Genomic DNA, 19,286 nt, shown 5'->3' with positions numbered 1-19,286 from the left:
AGCGTAGCGACACTTCGTGACCAAAACGATTGTATTTTTGCTCAGATGTTTCCTGTCATCGGTACGAATAATCGTCATCCTGTGTCTACTATACGCATACAGAAAGTGATGCCCGAGAGTCAGTGAGATCTGAAACACGCCATTCGGGGGAGTAAAAGTAGATATGGGTGACGTGTGAGGAACCGCGCATATTTCTGGCATTCAGGTCGGATAATTGGTAACAGAGCTGTATCCCTGTGGAATGGAAATGAAGTCCCATGGTTCGTGACAGAGCGTAGGGGAACGATGCGGGAGACCCGCACCGCCGTACTAGGGAAGGTCCGAATGGAGGTGGTTTGCCGTTGCCTTCCTCCGATCGTAATGGGGATGAATGATGATGATGAAGACGACACAACAATATCCAAGCATCTCGTGGCAGGTGAAAATTGCTGATCCCTCCGGGAATCGAAACCGGGAACCCGTGCTCGGGAAGCGAGAATGCTACCTCGAGCGGCGGAATGTATTCCTATAGCTTTAATATTTAACGTGGAAATATGCTTTCCGGGGGTTAGCTACACAATAAATGCGAAGTGCCGTGCTTATAATATTACGAAAGTAGACACACACACACATCAGAAAAACCACCATACCGAGTGTTGATGTAGATATCACTGAGCAGAAACACGTCCACTGCCCCCCCCCACCCGAACTGGGCTGATAAAAGGTTATACAAAATTCCGAACGGTTTACTGACACTAATGTTGTGGTGTATATCTTGGTGGTATATTATGTTGCGCATACAGATGACTATTTGTCGTAAGCAAATCGGTATGAAAAATTCTAGTCAGAGTAAATCTAAGAATGTAAAGAACAGCTGTGCATCTGTTCTAGAGTGACTAGTTGGCTGTAATATAGATTAAATTATGCTTTTCTGATATATATATATATATATATATATATATATATATATATATATATATATATATATATTGGAGATTTTGTCGAAAAGATCTATTAAAATTATTGAGATTGTTCCACAAATTGTCTACTGAAGGTGAGTAACACTGGGTCACTTGGTACTGAGTCTGTCCTGTGATTCATTGACCGTAATTTAACGCTACACACGTAGTCAGAACACCATTGTTTTTTTTATGAGTCTCATCACGATGTGCAAAATGACCCAAGTTGCTGCATATTCCTCTAAGAACGTTTCTGTCCAAAACCAATAGACTTTATAAAATATCGTTCTGCTGATGGACTCTCCAACACTTACTCTCAGAAGTGTTAGCCTCCAATGTTACCTGATGTGTGACTTGTCATCGACAAACATTCTGTTGACGGAGCTCTAACGATTCGTCGTATAATCTTCGAACATCTGCTCACACTGTTATAACTAGTACAAATATGCAGTATCTTTCTACTAAATAATGCTATTTTTGTTAACACCCCGCTGTCTGGTGACACCACAGTGGTGTCGTGAGCATAGTATCGCGCAGTGGCAGAGACGATAAGATTCTTTACGATGAATGCGCGGACGTCTTTCCTGACGTTCCGTATAATAAATCTGAAGGATCTCCGGGTCCAAACATATTTCCCGAAGATACACAGAGCTTCGAGAATATCGTAGAATTATGTATCGAGAACGATTTATTTGAATATATAACGAAACCAACAAGTACTACAATCAAAATTGCAATGGAACGAACTGGGTTAAAAAAAAAAAAAAAGGAAACACACCAAATTTGTCGACGTTACTGGACCCGAGCTTAGAAAATGTTTTGGGCCTGCTATCCTTATGCGAACTGTAAAAAAAGTAAGGATCGATGATCATTGATCAACGAATTCGTTGATAGACACACCGATATTTCGCAAAACGGCGTCCTGCAACCGATTCAGACAAATATTATCATTTTTACGTTTTCCCGACAGCAACAATTAACCGGATAATGCCGAACCGCTTTTCACAGTGCAATTCGTAATTGATTATCTATCCAAAAAGTTTAAAGAAACTTTTAATCTAAGTCAAAACATCTAAATTGATGAAAGAATGATACCGTGGCGTGCAATCCGTCGAAAATTACGAAATATGGCATACTCATTCGGATGCTGTGTGATTCGAGTACGGGATACATATCCTCATTCAAGATATATACCGGCGCTGGACAGCCTTTTGAAAAAGCAGTGATGGAACTATTGACACCTTCTTATGGAGAGTGGCATCACCCCAACATGGATAATTATTATAACTGTGTAGCCCTTGCAGGCAACTTACTTGAAAAGGAAATTCGAGTTTGTGGAACGGTATGGCAAAATAGAGGATTTCCAGAAAAATTAAAGTGTGCAAAAGTCAATGTGTTTGTTGAAGCTCGTCATCAATGGAAAGGTGAAGTAATCGCACAGGTGTGGAGAGCTTCGAAAACTATAACGATACGAATGATCTCTACAATACATAATGCCACTTTGACGGACACTCAAAGAAAATTACACAATAAAATTACACAATAAAATAACCTGAAAATGTATTGGACTACAACAAATACATGAAAGGAGTGGATCGGGTAGACCAATACTTGAGTTATTAACCTATATAAAGAAAAACCATAAAATGGTCAAAAAAGGTTTGCATGTACCTCTTTAATAGCGCATTATTTAAGGGGAGTTTGCAGGACCTATGTGGGCAATGTTAAATTAGCCTACTTCATGTACCTTTATCTCTGGAACCAATAAAGATAACACTGTACGATTTTACAGCTGTCTTATCCATGCTATTTATGTCTACTGAATCAGGATTAAGAGATGAGGTATAAGAGGAGGAGAGATATATATGTATTTTCAATTATGCTATTTTTTATTAGAAATAATTGCACACATAATGCCCTAGATGGCCTTCTATTCAAGTTATTGCTATGGTTGAGCTTCAGTAGGAACAATATATTATAATGAAATATGTGCTAAAGTTTCATGTAGCTGTCACAAATAGGTTTTGATATAAAGGAACATAAAGCTAAAAATGTAATTTTGAGAAAATCAAATTTGAAGTATAAAATGATAAAAATTGTAATTTGATATTAAGTCTCAAAAGCACACAGCAGCATAGTCAGCATCACCATCTTTGCCAGCTTCCTTCTCCACAAGCTTTTTTCGTCTGATTGATCTTGCTTCTTTGGTGGTGAACTGAGCTGCACGCTGTACCTTGGCGAATCTTATCTTCTCCAATAACTTCAAGCCCTTTACAGTATGGTAGCCTGGAGTGATGTTAAGATGTTTTAGAACTCTTATTCGTCCCATATTTCCATCAGTAAATGTTAATACAGCATCACTAACTATTCATTTTAGTGTATTGAGACCTACAAATCATTTTTGGGCACTCGTGTCCAGATAATGCTAGTGAATGATCGATTAGGATTCTGTGTTTGCCCATGTAAACACTTTCGGAGGAGGTATGGGTGAGCTAGGTACCAATAAATTGGTTTCATTGGTTCCATAACAGCTTCAGGAATAGAGTTCTTGTGTTCAAAAGACACTCCTGAAACTTCAGCCTTCCGTAATTTACACCACGATTCAGGTCCAGGTGGGCAGAGTGCGTGTGTCGGTTTTCTGTCGGTTGAAAGTTTGTGGAAGTATGTGGCCCAGACTGCTTTTCTCATATTTTTCTAAATCATTTCCGTTATTTCTGATGGCCATTCCATAATACTTCTGGAGCTGATCTATTGTTTTATCAGTCAGCCGACCTCTAAGTAGCTTGCCATCAGACAGTATGGTGGTGCGAAGAGATTGTTTTAATTTTCTGAGACGTGTGCCCATCTTCTTTTGCACATGCCCAACACATTCCAATTTCTTTATCACAATATCTTAATATGGATTTGCTTCAACAACACACTTATAAACCTTAGAATATCCATCCCCAATGAACTGGGTGTATCGTACACTCCTTTCCTGCAGTGATCTGCTAAACATTTTCATTGCGGCATCAGCTTCCATTCCTCCACTAGTTCATAATTTTTCTGGCAGTTTTCATGTTCATTTTTTCCATTTTTGTCACAAGAGCTATAGCAATGTTTTGTAAGTGCCGCAAAATGAATTACTTCGCCTGTGTCTGCACTTGTGATTGTGGCAACTGAGTATTTCGACGTGTGACAACGCTCTTGCCATGTCCCATCAAACGCAACTTCGCTCACTTCAACAGCTTCATTTGTTGCAGCCTTCATTGACAGGGAAGCGACAGATTCAACAGCTTCTCCTATAACTTCACTATACCTCTGAATTTTTGTAGGTTTTGGTGGTGATAGATTCATTACCGAACAGAAACACTGAGCTGCTCTAAAACTTAGCTCCCATGGAATAGAAAAGTCTTACATTTACCTCCTAAAGATTATTCTTGCATTCATTTTGTTACAAATGATTTTTTGTTGTCACAGCCCATGCAAATGATTACTATTGTCATAGTGAGTGCTATTCTTGCAGAAAAATTTTCTTCAATAATTACTTTTCCGCCACAAATATTACAGCACAATGTATCACACAACACCTGAATTAAAATGTTAATATCACACAAAACATAGCCCAGACCAGAAGTACTATTTTCTAAATTATGCTGCAGTAATCCTAGTTCCTCGAATTGTTTATGTAATTTAGTTTTACTTATTGGGTGAGGTCGCATCTCCCTTGTTCTCTGGTGGCACATCAAGGTTATTTGATTTTACACTCTTGAACAAAACACGGTTTTACACTTCTAGTGTGTTGGTTTCCAACAAATTTACGTTTCTTGAATAGACTAGCACTTCTAGGCATGTTTATATTACGTCAGACTGCACCAGATTACACCGAAAGTCACTGTTTCACTCTAAACAAACAAACAATTGCCAAGCGACTGAGAAATATCAGTGTGACTAACATCGAGCGCCACGTGTTTTCCGTCAGAGATGAAAATCACAGCTTTCTATAAAATGTAATTTCCGAGATATTCACATACAAACAGATGCACGTCTGAAATTTGGTGATGTCGCAGATACGCATGTAAGACTTCAAAATTAAAAATAAAATACTTCTAAACACCATACACAGATAATTAATGCACTATTTTCTGCAGGAAAGAGTACATAATATTCTAGGGAATGTTTTTTAAATGTGAAAATTTTCGAATTTTTGCTTGCAAACTGCCCTTAATGGTAATATTTCAATACAGAACATAAGAGTTTCGGATTCCACGATTTTTTATTGAAAGTGTCTGATTCGTGAATAAAAGACCATGTGCCTGCTTCTGAGCAAAACTTGGAGGTTGCTACTATATCGCGTATGTCTCATCATGATCCGGTTGACAGACTTTCCGGTAACATAAAGCAACACCAAGTAATAATTATTTCCGAAACGAGTGAAGGAAAGCGAAGAAACTGCCATGCGTGTTCCAAAAACAAAAAAATGAGAACAACAAATTTAATGCGCAAGTCTTGTGGAGTTGCGTTACATCTTGGAGACTGTTTCGCTGCATAACATATGGAACATAAATACTAAATACCAGAGACAATGAAAATAAAGAAATATATGAAAAAAACAAATTTTGAATTTATGTACGGATGTAGGTCTTCGAAATTTCATGAAAGTAGGGGAACAGGATTGTGAACTTATGAGAAGTAACGATGAGATTAGTAAACCTTAATAATTTATAATCCCCCGATAATGTCAAGAATGGTCGGCGACAAGCCAAGTAAACTGAATTAGCGCTGCCGGCGCTAAGTGAATTGGTGTGAATTGTACCGATTCAGGGAATAAATTTGTACGAGACGTGAGGACGGCAAAGTTTTAATAAGACTATGCAGCACCTCACAGGTGTTTAATGTAAATTAGTTCTTGTACGTCGAGCCGTGGCGCCATATTTCACTTCGTTTGGGTCTTGTCTGTTGCCACTGGCTCGAGTTTGCTATCGATTTACAACTTATTCAGTAAGCATCTTTGGTCGAAGTCGGCCTAGGAGGAAGTGCTGGCTGTGTGGTGTGTCTCTGGGTCCGAGACAGCGTAGTTGTACGGTTAGAGCCCAATTGTTTTGTGACATCGTGTTCCTGAGTGAGAGCTGAGATGGGCTGTTTGAGCCAAGTTAGTCTGCGAAAGCCGCACCCGTCTGACACAGGAAATTGGCTGCTGGACGAATGGTGTGTGGGGCGTCAGTCGGTTGGTGGGGTCTACTTTCGCCGCGTCCGCCAGCTAGTGTGGGCCTCTGGCTGTAGGAAGGGGCAACTTTGTTGCCGTCCGATCGTTGGTTAGTGACACCGCAATTCATCGGCTCGTATGTACAACCGCTTCATGTTGCTTGCAGCCTGGTGTCTGCTCCACCCTCGATTGATCTGCCGGTTCCGTCATCCGACTGTTTGTTTAAAAAATTACCATCTCAACGCACCTTTTGCATCCATGCAGCACCGACCCCTTACACAAGATGAGCATTAAGTATGGCTTCGTTTGACTACAGTTGTCTGAAAAGAGAAACCTTATAGTCATATTTTTATAAACTGTGGCCTTAAGATTTAAATTGCAGTATTTATTTATTTGATTTTAAGTTAAATTTTAACTTTTCAACAAATTGTTATTTGCATAAAATAATAACCAGTCGACTTGTGGCCCTGGTCTTTCCCGTTTTGCTTAACTTCCAATTGTCCCGTTCACTAGTACGTTTTTATTCTTCTGGCTGTTACAAGTCTTCTCCCGGCGATACACTGTGTCAGCGTTATCAATTGCTGGCTTCCTCTGACACCAGTGGCGTGTGGGCGATCTTCGGCTATATTTTCAACTGCCGCGTTGTGACCGAGGCGGTGCTAGTTATCATATGAAAGCCACTGGGAAAAGTTCAGAACAGTTACTCCATGCCGCACACAGGTCGATGATTCCCTACATCTCAAAGGTTGCGTATGACTTTTTTTCTGCGGCTACTTGGAGCCAATGAGCTGGCTCTTAGTCTGGAAAGTGCGAGTAGGTGTTGCACGACCGAATGTGCATGGGGCGTAAACTGTTTGCAGCAGTTATCTGCAGAGGAGTTGACAGATTTCCTCTGGTGAGCCTACAGGTGTCCGCTATTTAAGACTGATTTCCACAGAGAAATTATGGAGGAGCAGGGAGGAGGAGTCCTTGGTGCTTAAACTTTTTGAACCATTTTTCTGCAAGTGCCTCGACTAGTTACCACAGGTTTTGCTGTGGCGGAACGTCTCAATCTTGGACGTTTGACAGCTACTAGGTCGGAGGTGATTGCACATTCATTGTTCAAATTTCCCCAACACTCCTGGGAAGATGGCCTGGCATAGGCGTGCGGAGCATTTCCATTCGCGAACTGCTGGTTACGATAGTTTTTGGAGTTCCATTACGTATTGGCATTATTCGGCGATTACAGGTGAGAAGATCGTCATAATTTAGGTGTGTACCGGTCTTTGTTATTTCCACCAGCGACTTGGGATCTGTTTGCCGCTATAGCCATGAGCGATAGATATCTCGGCCAGCAATGTTTGACACCATCAGCAACTTTCCCGATAATTACTGGCCACTGTGTCAGCCGGCATTGTCGTTTGCAGTTACACACCCACACGTTGGATGTAATAGGGCAAAGCCACAATGAGCACAGTTTTGATGTAAAATTTACATCAAATTTACTATGTGACTTAATTAATTGATCAATTTATTACTCCTAGATGACTTCATGCGTATTCCCCAGCCAGAACATGGATCACCAACTCCTCCCCCTCTCCTCACTTCCTTCTCCTCTCCTACACTTTCCTCCTCTCACCTCCCCCTCCACCATTGGCAGTGTTTCTGGTCTGCGGAAACAGGTAAAAGACTCAAGAACAGTATGCTTCCTGTAAGCCATTAAACATATTTCTCAGAAAGACTGGTCTCCCTGAAACAACTACGAAATTCTGTAGAAGTCTCCAGAACGCTGTTTTTAAAGTCTGCTGATTGGGAAACAGTCCACTGCCGCCAAGTCTGCTGTTGCAGCCTCTGCCCTTGCAGCCCCCACCCACTGCTGTAGCTGAGAGCACAGTCTTCACTCCACTGTGGACAAGGAGTCGTATCCAGAGACATCACCTCTGGCCAACCATGTGGCTCGAGAGACCAGAGCTATCGATGCAGGTACAAGTTATATACACACACAATAGGCCTTGACTCCAGCAGGCCATAGAGCAAAGCAAGGTAGATGACGGCTCCCCAAACAAAGGTCACCAACGAGACACGCTCCATACAATCAGAAGTGGCCACTGCAAGAACTAGCCGTTGTATGAGAGAAAACATTTCAGTGTAATGATTGTATTTCAGATTAATACACCTCTTATAAGAGAGTATCTATTAAAAACACACAATCGCAATTATAATAGAAGTCTTGTTTTCACTAAAATAGGGGCAGTCAGTTTTCTACTAGTTTTGTGAGCACAATCATTAGAGTTTTTTTTGTTTCTCTCTCTCTCTCTCTCTCTCTCTCTCTCTCTCTCTCTCTCTCTTCCTCTTCCTCTCTCTTCCTCTTCCTGCCTCCCGTTATTTTGTAGCATCCAATGCTATGAAAATAATTACAGCACTGCTCCCGATTACAGATGAACAAACTGCGAAGTTTAGAGCTCTACTGCGATACATGTAAGAGATGACTTAACTCTTCTATCTCCTATGTATGTCACACTGTGTACCATCGAAAAGCTTCCACTATACTGCCTTGAAAACTACTGATGACTGCAGATTGTCGTCATTGTTTCGAAACTCTCATTGGGAAAAAGTGAGAACTTTAAACTCCAAAGAAAACAAACATACAGTTTAATGAAACATCTATGTTAACTGATTTTTTAAGTTTGATACGCAAAATTTCATTGTTTGGGAGTGTCCCTGGTGTTCAAATCAGTGTTTGTAATAAATTGTCTTGCATATGGGTATTACAAACATTTTCAGGCACGTGAAAGAACATTACATAATAGCCATTCGTGATATCTGTTCACATGTCAGGAAATAACGTTATTTTACGTTCGGCAGCAACAATCTATAATTCAGGAGGATTTTGTCATTTGGTACACTATGGCAAGTCCCATTAACCAATGCAATGATGTATTGCCCTGGCATTTACGAGACGTAGAAAACAAGTCATGGGAGGATGCCTTGTAATAGCTCATAACGTCATGCAGTAGAGAACCCTATAAAATTTCAATGATACACTGAAACAAATGCCATCTGCGTGCTGACATCTGATATATTTTCTCCTGTGTATAAGGTTTATGTCATCTGTACTGACAACACCCAGCAGACCATCCTTCACAATAACAGCAGATTATTGAGTTGTAGTTTTGTTTGCAATTTGGCAATCACAGAACAGCCTTTTCCATGCATTCTACACAAATGTAGGGAGAAACACTATAATTCCTAGGTTCCACAATGAGCCACTATTTAAGTGATGGCTACTTTATAATTCGAAGTTATGAAGTGTGAATAAACACAGGACTTACAGTGATGGATATTTTTAAACACACAATCGTGACGCTAACACTAAAAACAGTCATAACTCGACGAGAATAAATACGGTTGATTTCTGTGAGTTTTCTGAGCAAAATCGGTATAGTCTGAGAGCATACTCCTAACCCAATTACAAATTGCGATGAACAAGGGCATTGGATTCATTTAAGATGTATGAAATACCATTACAGATCACCAACTATATAAGGTAACTCTAGTGGGACTATATAAATGATTTAGAATCTGGGCATGATTTTAGTGTTCTAACAATACTGTATTTATTTATTCTAAAAATAGAAAAAATTATGCTAAACAAGTTATTAATTGAGTACCGTAAACAACTAACAGGTGATTTAAGACCACACTGGACAAGGATCCTGGGTGGCAGAGACAGTTTAACTGGTGGAGTGGGTCAAGTACTATGGCCCTAAAAATGTGAATAATGCAATCTGATTTGATCTGCCGCTGAGCAGACTTTGACTGAACAAATCTACTGCAGTTTCTCTACATAGGTGCAGCTGAGAGCGATTGAGATCTGTACGCCCTGACGATGCCGGAGTGGCGGTACGTTACCCTGTCTGCTTCGTGCGGCGATGTAACTTGCAGCTGGCGAGATGTGTGCGGCGGGGCTGAGACATGGAGGCGACACCTGAGAAACGATCGCGGTCACGAAAGAAATGCAAAAATCTCACGATCTAGCGATCAGGCAGACAGATCGCAATTTACTCTCTACCAGAACCCTGAAATCATGGTAGATTTCAGTATGTGACACACCTGTTCGCTGGTTGTAGCAAGGACCAATCTGGCTCACTTATACGACAGAATGTGCAAGGATACCAAACGTCAAGATTGGTAAACCAGAAACGAATAAGTGTGCCCTCAGCAAACGAGTACTCCGAGACATTTGAAGTCACTGTCGGTATTGTAAGAACTTCACCTCAGGCTCCCCAGTCCAAACAACTTGCAAGTGAAGTCAGTCTCAGGAAACGTCCCACGTACCAACCACACATGCCAGAGATTCGACTAGAAGTGCTTACCAGACGAAAGTCCCATACTCAAGTGCTTCATACCTCTCCAGAAGAAAAATTCCTTTTTCCCACAAAGTGCATGAACGACACCATCTTCAGCCCGTCCTGAGCCAATCACAGGGCTCTAGAGGCGCTAAATCTCCCCTCCCACATGACAGCACAGACTCATGTCGAAGCAGTGCAATAGTTAAGAAACCTGTGTCTCTGAAAAAAAAAGAAACAACCAATTACTGGCTTGTTTAAATTTTCGCAGAGGGGGAAGATGATTTTTTCCAAATTCATGCCTCTTCCCATGGCAACAGGCGAACAGATACGATCTCAAAGATCTTTATCTAAATCACCTGTGGCTTGGAGCATGTTAGTGCTAGCTGAGAAGTGTAATAAAGATTCTGTATCGAAACGTTTCGCAGACGCTGGATTTTTCTTATACTACCGAGGCAGCCAAGGGAAGTGGTTGACTGGCCTATTTGCACTATCGGTGAACATCAAAGCAGGTGAATTTTTGTTATGCGTGACTCTGCACACAATGCTTGGTTTACGTCCCCACTGTGTAGATGCGTTCCTTCAGACCATCACTCCAGCCCAGGCCTTCTGCTGGCACTGTGGCAGGTAGCGTGACATTGTTCTGCTGGAGACCTGTCTCAATGAGGGGCTACCCTGTCTGCCCTGTATGGCTGTGAACCTGTCCGGCAAGATTTACTAAGGGGTGGGCTCGCCGCCAATTACTTTCAACTCCCAACAAGCCGTTTCTACGAGCTAAGAATCATAAAAATACCTCATGCCTTTAGCGCCCTATGAGGCTCTATAAACGTCTGCTCAGGCTGTTAACTTTCTAGAGTCTTGCTCAAGGTGCATCAGGTTGTTATGAAATCTTTAATAATTTTCCATATATGTTCAAGAGCATTTCTCTTCCATATTTTGTAACATCCAGAGCACGTAAAAAAAAGAAAATACAAACTATCTGCTTCCAGACTTTAATGTGCCATACAACTCCTTGTAATAGAACTTCCCAACATCACCCTATAAGATGTTACCAGGTCTCACTTCAGATATACCGAAAAATAAATACCATCAACATGCTGACATCGAGCGTATTTGCCCCATAACTGCTTTCATGCACCTACATGTGGGTGTAAAGTATTGTCATCTGCGCAGAAAGAAAGACCATATCTAGTAGCTATCACTCGCAATAGATGATTCTTGTGTTACAGCGGCAGGTAAAAGATATCCAGGTGTTCCATCTCGAAGAGGCCAAGAGAACTACCTCCTCATATCACAGTTCTGGTACTGATAAAAAAGAGAGGCACTGCTATATTATTAGTAAAATGAAAAGAACGTGCTGGGTATCGTAGCATATGAAAATAGGATGAATCTGCAACATTGAGTAATGACTCAAAACAGCTGTCTAAAGGTGATGATCCCTGTATTTAATCCCATGTTCCACTGTGACAAGTAGCAGATATTCAGTGTTCCACCAAGGCTATCTCCATTTCAAACAACTGATAGCAGTCCGTTATTATGTGGTAATCAACAGCGTACCAGTGGACGGATGCGATGAAAAGACATCATCGATATGGACTGAAGCACTGTAATAAAAACTGTAGTTGTTAGTATGATCAATTTTAGCAATAGTCCCAGTTTTTCCGTAATTTAAACGTCAGCCAGTGAGGCAGCAGAATGCTTCCTAATTTCTGAATAATCGCTAAACCACCCATCCACTACTTTGCGAGTACCATGTAATACTGCGAATGCAGGTAGATGATTGCGCAGTATCTCCATTCGGTCACATACATAGAAGCATACCAGACAGCGTCCTATACTGATGCAGTTAAGTTATCTAAATATTTCTAGCTGTGGGGCCCTGCCCACTTGTCGTTTATAGGGTGCTGATTTCTCGGATAGTTACGCAACAATTCAAGCAAATCACATAAATAGTTTTCATTACAATAAAGATGATAGACAATACTTTGTATTACAAGAACGTGTCGCAAGCGATGGGCGACAGGCAAACAGTCAGTCCTTTGGTGTAGACAAGGTCAATTGATGTGGACCACTGATAACTGCTCTTCTAGTGCCGGTTTAGTATTGTGCGCCGAGGCTGGAAGAGCCGCGCTCATATTCTCTTCAGGTAGAGGCCACTCCTGTCGTGGCGCGATCCTTATCAGTTGGTTATTGACTGATGTCGCCTCACCGCCTTCTCTGCTTTTGCGATCTTCACTTTTGTGCTGGCGCTTTTCGTTACGTCGGCACACTAGCATATAGCCCACAGTGCGCAATTTACGATTACAACTGGCCATCTTTCCTTATGTCGACGGGAGTCATAAGGTATTCTCGCACTCATAGGATGAAGCTGGAGATTGAAAGATCTCCCGCCATTGTCCTTGACCAACCCACATTGCAACACTGACGCTGATTTAATTTGCAACTGACCAGAGGTAGGAGGGTACTATACCCAATATATGCACATCTCGTGAAGGAACGGAGTGAGGTGAGTTCGTAGCTGCTGTTCAGTGATGACTGTTCCCCTCCAATCTCACTCACGCCATCCATCTAAGTGCACAACATTTCTCCAGATGCGCACATGTCGAGGAAGTTACACTACTGGCCATTAAAATTGCTTCACCAAGAAGAAATGCAGATGATAAACGGGTATTCATGGGACAAATATATTATACTAGAACTGACATGTGATTACATTTTCACGCAATTTGGGTGCATAGATCCTGAGAAATCAGTACCCAGAACAACCACCTCTGGCTGTAATAACGGCCTTGATACGCTTGGGCATTGAGTCAAACAGAGCTCAGATGGCATATAAAGGTACAGCTGCCCATGCAGCTTCAACACGATACCACAGTTCATCAAGAGTAGTGACTGGCGTATTGTGACGAGCCAGTCGCTCGGCCACCATTGGCCAGACGTTTTCAGTTAGTGAGAGATCTGGAGAATGTGCTGGCCAGGGCAGCAGTCGTACATTTCCTGTATCCAGAAAGGCCCGTACAGGACCTGCAACATGCGGGCGTGCATTATCCTGCTGAAATGTAGGGTTTCGCAGGGATCGAATGAAGGGTAGAGCCACGGGTCGTAACACATCTGAAATGTTACGTCCACTGTTCAAAGTGCCGTCAATGCGAACAAGAGGTGACCGAGACGTGTAACCAATGGCACCTCATACCATCACGCCGGGTGATACGCCAGTATGGCGATGACGAATACACGCCAAACACGGACGCGACCATCATGACGCTGTAAACAGAATCTGGATTCATCCGAAAAAATGACGTTTTGCTATTAGTGCACCCAGGTTCGTCGTTGAGTACATCATCGCAGGCGCTCCTGTCTGTGATGCAGCGTCAAGGGTAACCGCAGCCATGGTCTCCGAGCTGATAGTCCATGCTGCTGCAAACGTCGTCGAACTGTTCGTACAGATGGTTGTTGTCTTGCAAACGTCCCCATCGGTTGACTCAGGGATCGAGACGTGGCTGCACTATCCGTTGCAGTCATGCGGATAAGATGGCTGTCATCTCGACTGCTAGTGATACGAGGCCATTGGGATCCAGCACGGCGTTCCGTATTACCCTCCTGATCACACCGATTCCATATTCTGCTAACAGTCATTGGATCTCGACCAACGCGAGCAGCAATGTCGCGATACGATAAACCGCAATCGCGATAGGCTACAATCCGACCTTTGTCAAAGTCTCAAACGTGATGGTACGCATTTCTCCTCCTTACACGAGGCATCACAACAACCTTTCACCAGGCAATGGCGGTCAACTACTGTTTGTGTACGAGAAATCTGTTGGAAACTTTCCTCGTGTCAGCACGTTGTAGGTGTCGTCACCGGCGCCAACGTTGTATGAATGCTATGAGTAGCTAATCATTTGTATATCACAGCATGTTGTTCCTGTCGGTTAAATTTCGCTTCTGTAGCACGTCATCTTCGTGGTGTAGCAATTCTAATGGCTAGTAGTGTAGCACACGTTATCGGAGTATAGTACTCATGAGAGTGTCATGATGATATAACAGATGGTTAAGAAGAAACCTGTGGTTTATACATGACAGAGTTACAGATGGATGGAGTTTCAAACAGTTTACGTAAATGGACTGTGCTATCAAGTCCAGAATATTATTGTACTGTCTGGAGTCAGTACAAAGAAGGTACTGGCAGGAGAGAACTGATGATAGAACATAACACATCCATTCTTAAGGCTACATGGTTCCGTACATAAAAATGGTATAAAATTAAATAGATACCGTTTCTGAAATATTTATCATGTGGAATCCAGCGCTCTAAGGGGAAATAGAACGGAGAAAATTTTTTTTTTTCACATTGTCGCGTTTTTATCTCATTATAAAGTTTGCAATCTACACCGTTTGGAAATGTGAAAATTTTTACGTCATTACTTCGAGATCTAATAAAATGTGTAATTTTTTATATATAAGGCTGTGGATTGCTGTGTTATAAAGGTCATGTCCAGAAGAGGATGGGCCCAGATTAAGGAAGCTGAAACAAAGTTTGAGGGACAAAAAACTATCTAGAATGAAATTTTCACTCTACAGCGGAGTGTGCGCTGATATGAAACTTCCTGGCAGATTAAAACTGTGTGCCGGACCGAGACTCGAACTCGGGACCGTTGCGTTTCGCGGGCAAGTGCTCTACCAACTGAGCTACCCAAACACGACTCCAGGAGTGCTAGTTCTGCAAGGTTCGCAGGAGAGATTCTGTGAAGTCTGGAAGATAGGAGCCGATGTACTGTCGGAAGTAAAAGCTGTGAGGACGAGGCGTGAGCCGTGTTTGGGTAGCTCAGTTGGTAGAGCACTTGCCCGGGAAAGGCAAAGGTCCCGAGTTCGAGTCTCGGTCCGGCACACCGTTTTAATCTGCCAGGAAGTTTCAAGAAACTATCTGATGGTAAAACCATAAGAGGCAGGCTGACAGACAAAATGATTGATGAACTACATCAGTATTACGGGATGTCCATCAGAAATACTACTGAGGATTTGTTGAAAATAAAGCAGGCAGCATGGGCTACCTTCTCCCACAGTACACAACTTTTGCCCTCCTGGACCTGATTCATGGTGCAATTACAGCAGTGCTCAGTACTCAAGCAGTTCATACAGCCATAAGCATTCCATCCCTGCAGCTGTCATGGCTGTCATAAAACGTATTTACAGAGACCTGGCAAATCGTGATATTACTGAAGAAGTGTCTGCATGGCCAGACTCAAAATCTCAATGAGTCATTCAATAATCTTGTATAGATTCACCAAAAAATGTTTTTGTTGAAATGAAGACACCAAAGTGGGGGGGGGGGGGGGTCAGTGATGCTGCTGTTATTGCTTTTAATGATGGCTGCATTGGTAGGGTTCTACAGCATATGGATGGGAATTTACCTTCGAGCAAACTTTAATAGAGAACTTGAACGGATGGACAAGGTGTGCACTGATAAAGCAGAGTATGTAGCACAGTTGGCCACTAAGGAGTCCAGAAACAAGAAAAGAAGAAAAAACTTGGAAAAAGATCAAGACGATGATATACAGTATGGTGCAGGGTGCTTCTGAGTGACTAAAAATTAAAAATTAAGCATATATTGAGTTAGAGTCTTTTGAAAGTTTAGAAGCCATTCCTGAAAATTTACATTTTCTGTTGCATTTTTCCCTAAGTCTCAGAAACCACTTCGAGTAGAGTATTCAAATTTTCGGGAGTAGCAACATACATATGCTGAGTTTACTGAACTAAAAGACGAACATAATGTTATGTATAATTAAAATTATTTAGGATAACGTACAAAATACGTACCCAAAATTTTAACCGTGTAATCAAAAAATTGTATTTCCGAAAGCAGTGGCTGAAATGCATTTATTGTAGTTCAGTAGACTGAGAACATACAGTTTAATGTCCTGTAAAAGTTTCATGTCAATGACTACAATGGTTCCTGAAATACAGGGAAGGCAAGTCACTAAATTTAACATGGTCGGAATAGGGCGCTCCCACTCTCCTTAATACTCTGCTGCAGGACATATAAGTCCAACATAAGACATAAAACCAACCTGAAGTTTTCTACGCCAATCACTACGGCGACAAACTATAAGGTGATAAAACCACTTCCTTCTGCACTATTCAGTTGCCCTAGGAAGTGACTGAGCTGTTCGTCACCGAAAAGATGTCATCGGTGTATATCTGTCACTCAAACTGCTTATCAGCTGACTAGAACAAAGTCAGGAGACTGCTGTTCTGTCTCTTAGGAAACTGACGGAATTTATACGTCTTTTCTAAACGTTCTTACCATCAATCACATTTCCCATGCCAGTCATGCTTATCAGTAACAGTAGCGATTTTGACGGAAAATAAAGGAAATAGAGAGAGACAACACGACATGAATACTTTTGGTAGTTGATGTACTGAGATACCACCCACGTTCTGCTGCACGAAAATGCACGTGAAGAAACAGTGACTTATTACGAGGGAGTAAACACCTCTATCAACAGCCAAAGGACATATAACAGTCTTATTGCTCTTTACAGTATCACCACCATGCCCTGGTAGCCTTCCTCTTGAACACGGAAGTCATGGTCTGATGTTAGATAGTTTTGCTCACGTGTACGATAATACACCATAACATCACATCTCTAGAGTACGCCTTCGTCACACTATTAAGGCAGATATATGTGGCATCCTACAGAACAGGCTAGGAAATGGCTTAATTCTATTAAAAACATTGATTCTTCTCCTTCATACTTATGGAATAACGTTACTTGTTAGAGCAAAATATAATTTGGTAGTGTGTATGCTCGACTGCACACAGGACGACGAAATATGTAACACCGCGAAAACCAAGCAAAATTGCGTAAACTGACTGAAAATACATAAGATTAGAGAAAAATACCATGAAATGTTGGGATTTGAGTTGAGTTGGGGGCACCTAAACACTCAAGATTGAGAAAAGCTTAAAAATTATGCTCTATCTGAATTCAGCTTTGATTCCCCTCACCTGTAAACCACGCGGGTGATCGTAATACATACTTTAACAAATGAGAAATAAGTACCATACAAAAGCGATACACTAAAGCAGACGAAACTTATGTATTCCAATCCAGGACGGTGATCTCACACATGCAGTCGAAAAAGATCTCAGTGGCAACGTTATTCCGTAAGTATTAAGAAAAAGAATTTATGTGTTTAACAGACTTAAACCATTCCCTAACACGCTCTGTAGGACAGTGGACTGACGTCATGTATATCTGCCTTAAAAGTGTGAGAAAGGGGCACTCTACAGACGTGGTGTTAAGACGAAATTCCTGTATTATCCTACACGTGAACAAAACTACTTAACATCAGACAATGACTTCTGTGTTGAATAGGAAGGCTACCAGGGCCGCGGTGATAGTATTGTAAAACAGCGTAAAGACTATTACATCTCATTCAGCAACTGATCGTAAAACAGAAAAAAGACTATTACATTTCCTTCAGCTACTGATAGTGATTTTTACTCCCTCGTAAGCAGTCATTATTTCTTCATGTAAATTTTCGTGAAGCAGGGTGTGAGTGGTGACTCAATGTATCAACTAACGAAAATATTCATGTTGTTTTCCTGTCTCTGTTTCTTGATGAGGAAATGTGATCGAGGGTACATATGTTTCCGATTTAAAAATATGTGTAAAATCCATCTCTTTCCTGAGAGATAGAACAGCAGTCTCCAGACTTAATTTTAGTTGGTTTATAAGCAGTTCAAGAGGTGGATATATACCAACGATACCTTTCTAGTGAGGAACAGCTCGGTCACTTTCTAGGACCCTTAACAGTGTGAGAAGGAAGTAGTTTTATCATCTTAAAGTTTGTCAACATAGTGACTGTGGTAGAGAACTTTGGGGTGGTTGTATGTCTGATTTTGGACATATATGTCCTGCAGTAGAGTATTAAGAGGGTTGTATTCCACAAGATTAATACACTGGAAACCATATGGCTTTAACTTTATAGCGTTTTTAAGTGCAGGGTCGTGTAGTCTTAAGAGAGTATGTGTTTATGTTCCACGATCATTTCTCTCTTGCTAGTACCTTCTTGGTATTGACTCCAGACACTGGAATAATACTACAGAATTGATAGCACAGTTGATTTACGTAACATATTTCGAACTCCATCCCTCTGGAGCTCCATCATGCATAACACACGTTCAGCACAACACTTTCGAGTCTACTATACATCGATAACGAGTGCTAACTCCTGTGACAAGAACACATCTGGAGAGATCTTGTACACTTGGAAGAGTGGCGTGAGTCAGACTAATGTGAAACAATCTTTGTTAACCAGCAGTTAAAGACTCAGCTCACTCTGTCCCTTCACGAAACGTGGAATGTAGTGGGTGTTGTACCCTCCTACTTCTGGTAATAAATGACTATATGGATGCTGATTCCCTCTATTCGTTAGTGTTCTTCCCTTCCATAATATACGAAAAAATAATGTCTTCTAGAATAATTGGTTGTTGCTGCAGAACATAAAATTATTGTACGTTATCTGACATGTGAACAGATAGCATGAATGGCTCTTTTCTGTAATGTTATTTCACGAGCCTGGATTGTTTGTAGTACCCATACGCATGACAAATTATTTCCAGTTTCGTCACACAGAGCCGTTAGCGCTTGCGTGGGCCACTGATGGCGGTGTGAATCATGTCACATGGGTGGCTGCATCGCGCCTTTAGACAAACGACGTGTGGTCGTCTTTGTTCGGGGAAATGTTGTTTATCTTACTTTGTTCTGTGGCGCATTGGAGTCACAACCTATTATGTATGTGTACCTTTTGCGTGAAATTGATAGCACT

The 19,286-nt window shown here is 41.5% G+C and overlaps 1 non-coding gene across 1 annotated transcript; it reads left to right on the top strand.

Annotated features, from left to right (window-relative positions):
• The first annotated feature begins 15,265 nt into the window (after nucleotides 1-15,265).
• Nucleotides 15,266-15,340, top strand: Trnas-gga (transfer RNA serine (anticodon GGA)). Its single transcript has one exon. It is a non-coding gene; the product is annotated as a tRNA-Ser (tRNA).
• The last annotated feature ends 3,946 nt before the right edge of the window (nucleotides 15,341-19,286 follow it).

Source organism: Schistocerca serialis, chromosome 5, assembly GCF_023864345.2.
Source record: "Schistocerca serialis cubense isolate TAMUIC-IGC-003099 chromosome 5, iqSchSeri2.2, whole genome shotgun sequence".
Classification (NCBI taxonomy): domain Eukaryota; kingdom Metazoa; phylum Arthropoda; class Insecta; order Orthoptera; family Acrididae; genus Schistocerca; species Schistocerca serialis.
This window is presented reverse-complemented; position numbering and strand designations above follow the sequence as displayed.